The following is a 6,566-nucleotide window of genomic DNA, read 5'->3' as shown; positions in this document are numbered from 1 at the left end:
GCATTTACTCTGTAGGTGCTGGTAATCAATTGAAAACCTGGTGCACTGCAAGTACCAGCATACATACTGCAGTGACTTTGTGCAATCAGAACTATCTCTATGTCTATGTCTGAATTTATAAAAAATCTATAAGCATGCTGCCGGAACAACCCAATTCAGTAGTAGAAATGAATGCAACAAAATCTGCCGGCTATTGCACAGCTATTGGTGAAGAAATGAGGGGTGTTTGGCCCCATGAGTTCCTCTGCATATGGGAGCACAGATGAATGGTGTTCAGGAGACATGGCCCTCCTAATGTTTTTCACAATTATAAAGGGGAAGCTGATACTAGGATGTTTGGTAAGCTGGACTGTGTCAGTCTTTACTGAAGCACTAAAGCATTTTATTCATGAGAGTAATTTCCTTGAAATCTGATTAACTTTCTGACACCAGTTAATTTATTTTTTTTTTTTCCTATGGAGTATTTCTTTATTTGTAGGGGCAGGGACATGTGTATTGTTTAGCTGTAACCATCATATGGGACTAGGACTAGGTATATAGCATGTGTAATAGCACACATTCAATTTTGTGTGCATGTGCATTTTAACCCTTTTTTTGAAAATGGGCGTCTCTGCTCCTTTATGTCTTCAGAACACAGAAACATTTTAATGACAGTATATATAAACTATTAGATATCTAGAATTCAACATTCAACAGCCCCCATAGAGAATGAATAGAGCGGTAGGTGTGCAAGTACTCTCAGTGTCAGACTGGGCCACTTGAGAGTACTTGAGAAAGGATCAAGATTTTTAGAGCCAAAACATCGTGTTTTTATATGCAATGGCTAAAATAAAGTAACTTTTTTTTTCATGGAATGGATGCTGTCCCCAAACCCTGTTTTATGCTACATTGAGAATGAGGTGTGGGCTGACCTGAGGAAGACTGTGCATCCCTGGGAGGTTCCGCTGTTGCGGTTGGTGGATTTGTTTGTGTTTCTTATATACTTATAGGCTAGGTTCACACTCTGTATCTGTGCGGCTTTTTTGCGGGCAGTAAATCATCGGCCGGATTTTTCCGGTTCATGCGTACGCTGGAAAATATACGATATACGGCTGACCAGTGCACACTATGTATGAATCTACGGCCCTATCGTAAACGGACCCGTAAAAAATGAACAAGACCATTGTTTGCGGCTGGACATGCGGCCGAGGATTGACAGGCGGTCCGTACGGAGTACTTCAAAAATAGCCGGCAATGATGCCGAATGCCGATGCCTCTAATAGTTAATATATTAAATTAATAAAATACATTTTCTTTGTAATAAAGTCCCTTTCGTTGTTCAATAATTTAATTCTAACGAATCCATCAGTGTGCAATTAAATATACTGTTAAAATAAATATATATATATATAAATAAATGTATATTTATTTATATATATATTTATTTTTTTGACAGTATATTTAATTGCACACTGATGGATTCGTTTAAATTAAATTATTGAACAACGAAACTGATTTTATTTCAACGAAAATGTGTTTTATTAATTAAATATTAATTAGTACAGGAAGCTCCAGTAAGCCGTTAATTCATATGCCGGCAATATAGCTTTCTGTACTAATCATCACTTTACTTTAATGAAAACATCAAATGTTTCTTCTAATTATGTTATCACAATAGCATTATTAGAAGAAACATTTAGAATTATATGTGCGCTCAGCTGATTGGCTGATCGGCTCAGCGCACATATAATGAGCCGGTCCGCAGTACAGTCACTTCATTGTGCTGCGGACCAGCGAAGAGGACACATCGGGGTGAGTATAGAGCTCTCCCCACCCCCTCCCCTGCACTGCACCCCTCCCAGCAAGGAAGGGGGGTCACTTAACCCCTTCCTTGCTGGGATGGGTGCAGTCTGACATCAGTCTGGCCCCCAAGGGGTTAAGGGGGATGCAATACATCCTCCCTTAACCCCTTGGAGGCCAGACTGCAAGCAGCGATCTGTAAAGATGCTGCATACTGTAAGGTGCACAACACCGCTCACAATGATGGGTGTTGTGCTCCTGTTTGTGTGTTTTTTGTGTGTTTCTCCCTTTTTGTTTTTCAGATATCGGTATCCTGGGGATTGTGTCGGATTCCGTGGACTACGTCGATGACCAGCGGTTGTTTGGTGTTTTTTTTTAATAAAATGGTCAATGAGGGGTGTGGGGGTGTTTTTATTTGAATTAAAAAAAAATTTCACTTGTGTCTTGTCTTTATTTCTTTACTTTATAGACTTAGTAGTGGAAGCCGTCTAATAGACGGAATCCATTACTAAGTCGGGGCCTAGTGTTAGCCAGTATAAAATGGCTAACACTAACCCCCCATTATTACCCCAGTACCCAATGCCACCAGGGGTACTGGGAAGAGCCGGGTGCCAGTGGTCCCGGAGCATCAAAATTGGCGCTCCTGGACTGGGCGGCAGCAGGCTGGTAAGATTTAGGCTGGGGAGGGCCTAAAACAATGGCTCTTCCCACCCTGGTGTTACCAGGCTGCTGTCGTTTGGTTTTTAACCCGGCTGGTTATAAAAATAGGGGGGACCCTATGCGGGTTTTTTTTATTTATTTATTTAAAAAAAACGCATAGGGTCCCCCCTATTAGCCTAATAGGATGTCAGGGACTTCTAGTGTAGACAGCGCCTCTGTAACAAACTACCAGCACCGCAAAAGAGGAGAGTGTGTGTCAGGAGAGGGGCAGCCGTGGAGCATTGTGTTTTTACTTAGAGAAGATGCCCCCTGTGTTTCAGTCAGGGAAGATTAGGCTTATGAGTAACTGGATGTAACTGCACTGTAATCATTTATATGGTGGCTTCTATTCAGTAGAAGGGTGGTGGCATTTCTTAATATGTGATGGTAATATTTATTGATATTATTATTGTCAGTATACTGAATATGGTTAGTAACCATATGGTAGTGATATGTATGGTGATAATCCCAAACCAGGTTACTCCAGGCCTGAGCCACTGTGCACTTCCTACTGTGTTAATAAAAAAGAATTCTAAAATCAAGATGTTTTGTTTCTTATATTAGGAGAACAATCTTACGGCAGTGGATGTGTTATATACCCAGTGGAGCTTTGAGCTAGTGTATATATTTCTTCCAAATGACATGATGCACAGGATATAGGTGAAGATCAGAACAGATAGGACCTTGATGATTACAATTATTCCATTTTGGCTCAAGAGATCTCGGTTTTCCCAACTCATGTTGATGATTCAAAGGAAGTATTGAAGGTTTCCTTGTGTGGAGAACCTGTTGTCTTAGGATGCACAGCTTTGGCTAGGTTCACACTGCATTTCTGTATATGTTTATTGTATACTAGAAAATGTACCCGGCTCTGCCCGGGTATAAAGTGTCAGTGTGTTAATTAGATTTGTTCTAAGGTGCCCAGGAGGCCAAGCTAAAGGTATTGTTTCATCTGAGTTAATCAGTGGAATTAGTGTATACCTGTAGTGCATAGTTGGAGGGGTTCTGTATACCCACAATGTATAGTTTTTAGGGGTCTCGCATATCTGTAGTGCATAGTTGGGGGGGCTGTATACCTATAGTGTATAGTTGAGGGAGGTCCTGTATACCTGCAGTGTACAGTTGGTGAAGGTCCTGTATACCTGTACTGTATAGTTCGGGGGTCCTATATACCTGTCGTATATAGTTGGTGCTGTATACCTGTAATGTATAGTTGGTGGAGGTCTTGTATACCTGTAGTTTATAGTTTGAGGGTCCTGGATACCTATAGTGTATAATTGGTGGAGGTCTTGTATACCTGTAGTATATAGTTCGGGGGTCCTGTATACCTGTAGTAAATAGTTTGAGGGTCCTGTATAACTATAGTATGGAGTTGGTGGAGGTCCTGTATACCTGTAGTGTATAGTTTGGGGTCCTATATACCTGTAGTATATAGCTGGTGGAGTTCCTTTATACCTGTAGTATATTTGGGGTCCTGTATACTTGTAGTATAGAGTTGGTGAAGGTGCTGTATACCTGTATTATAGAGTTGGTGTAGGTCCTGTATACCTGTAGTGTATGGTTTTGAGGTCCTGTATACCTGTAGTGTATAGTTTGGAGTCCTATATACCTGTAGTATATAGTTGGTGGAGTTCCTGTATACCTGTAGTGTATAGTTTTGTGGTCCTGTATACCTGTAGTGTATAGTTTGGGGTCCTGTATACCTGTAGTGTATAGTTGGTGGAGGTCCTGTATACCTGAAGTATATAGTTGGTGGAGGTCCTGTATACCTGTAGTGTATAGTTTTGGTGTCCTGTATACCTGTAGTGTCCTGTATACCTGCAGGGTTGTATTTACCCGTATGGCAGTGTTATTCAGTCACAGTGTGTCGGTATTGGTCATGTCTGGTATGGCGGTGTTATCCAGTCACAGTATGGCGGTATTGGTCAGGTCTGGTGTGGCGGTGTTATCCAGTCACGGTATGGTGGTATTGGTCAGGTCTGGTATAGCGGTGTTATCCAGTCAGAGTATGGCAGTATTGGTCAGGTCTGATATGATGGTGTTATCCAGTCACAGTATGGCGGTATTGGTCAGGTCTGGTGTGGCGGTGTTACCCAGTCACAGTTTGCCGGTATTGGTCAGGTCTGGTATGGCAGTGTAATCCAGTCACAGTATGGCGGTATTGGTCAGGTCTGGTATGACAGTGTTATCCAGCACAGTATGGCGGTATTGGTCAGGTCTGGTATGGCAGTGTTATCCAGTCACAGTATGGCGGTATTGGTCAGGTCTGGTATGGCAGTGTTATCCAGTCACAGTATAGCAGTATTGGTCAGGTCTGGTGTGGCGGTGTTATCCATTCACAGTATGGCAGTATTGGTTAGGTCTGGTATGGCGGTGTTACCCAGTCACAGTTTGGTATACCTGTAGTGCCCTGTATATACATGTACAGTATAGATGGAGTAGGGGGTCCTGTATATACATGTACTGTATAGATGGAGTAGGGGGTCCTGTATATATATATACTGTATGGATGGAGTAGGGGGCCCTGTATATACATGTCCTGTATAGATGGAGTAGGGGGTCCTGTATATACATGTACTGTATAGTTGGAGTAGGGGGCCCTGTATATATATGTCCTGTATAGATGGAGTAGGGGGCCCTGTATATACATGTACTGTATAGTTGGAGTAGGGGGTCCTGTATATACATGTACTGTATAGATGGAGTAGTAGGTCCTGTATATATATGTACTGTATAGATGGAGTAGGGAGTCCTGTATATACATGTACTGTATAGATGGAGTAGGGGGTCCTGTATATACATGTACTGTATAGATGGAGTAGGGGGTCCTGTATATACATGTACTGTATAGATGGAGTAGGAGGTCCTGTATATACATGTACTGTATAGATGGAGTAGGGGGTCCTGTATATACATGTACTGTATAGATGGAGTAGGGGGTCCTGTATATACATGTACTGTATAGATGGAGTAGGGAGTCCTGTATATACATGTACTGTATAGATGGAGTAGGGGGCCCTGTATATACATGTACTGTATAGATGGAGTAGGGGGCCCTGTATATACATGTACTGTATAGATGGAGTAGGGGGCCCTGTATATACATGTACTGTATAGATGGAGTAGGGGGCCCAGTATATACATGTACTGTATAGATGGAGTAGGGGGTCCTGTATATACATGTACTGTATAGATGGAGTAGGGGGTCCTGTATATACATGTACTGTATAGATGGAGTAGGGGGCCCTGTATATACATGTACTGTATAGATGGAGTAGGGGGCCCTGTATATACATGTACTGTATAGATGGAGTAGGGAGTCCTGTATATACATGTACTGTATAGATGGAGTAGGGGGTCCTGTATATACATGTACTGTATAGATGGAGTAGGGGGCCCTGTATATACATGTACTGTATAGATGGAGTAGGGGGTCCTGTATATACATGTACTGTATAGATGGAGTAGGGGGTCCTGTATACATGTACTGTATAGATGGAGTAGGGGGTCCTGTATATACATGTACTGTATAGATGGAGTAGGGGGTCCTGTATATACATGTACTGTATAGATGCAGTAGGGGGCCCTGTATATACCTGTACTGTATAGATGGAGTAGGGGGTCTACCAGTTATTACTGTGGATGTTGTGAGGCAGCTTCCCTAGCAACCATTGCTCCCTGTGAAAATGAAAGCAGTAATCCTATTGGTTGCTAAGGCTCCAACTGCCGTGTCTGCTGCAGCTAATTATATCACCTGTGTTTGCAATGAGGAGATTTTCCCATTCATCTCTATGGGGCGCCTCTCTTTCTCCTCCCCCTCCCCTCCTGTACATCTGGCGGGGACAGGACCTTCGCAATAACCTTCCCGGGCACCCAATGTATCTGTGTGCCAAATTTGGGGTCAAACGGTTCAGGCGTTTGGAAGTCTATAGAGGACAGACAGACAGACAGACAGGACAGACAGGACAGACAGACTTGATTTTTATGATATAGATATTTTATATTGTTGAGAAGGATAACATGTACGCAAGAGAACTAAAGAGTGAGATGCAGTACAGTATAGCTCTATAGTGGGGAATAGTTATGTA

This window comes from Dendropsophus ebraccatus, chromosome 4, assembly GCF_027789765.1.
Source record: "Dendropsophus ebraccatus isolate aDenEbr1 chromosome 4, aDenEbr1.pat, whole genome shotgun sequence".
Lineage (NCBI taxonomy): Eukaryota > Metazoa > Chordata > Amphibia > Anura > Hylidae > Dendropsophus > Dendropsophus ebraccatus.
This window is presented reverse-complemented; position numbering follows the sequence as displayed.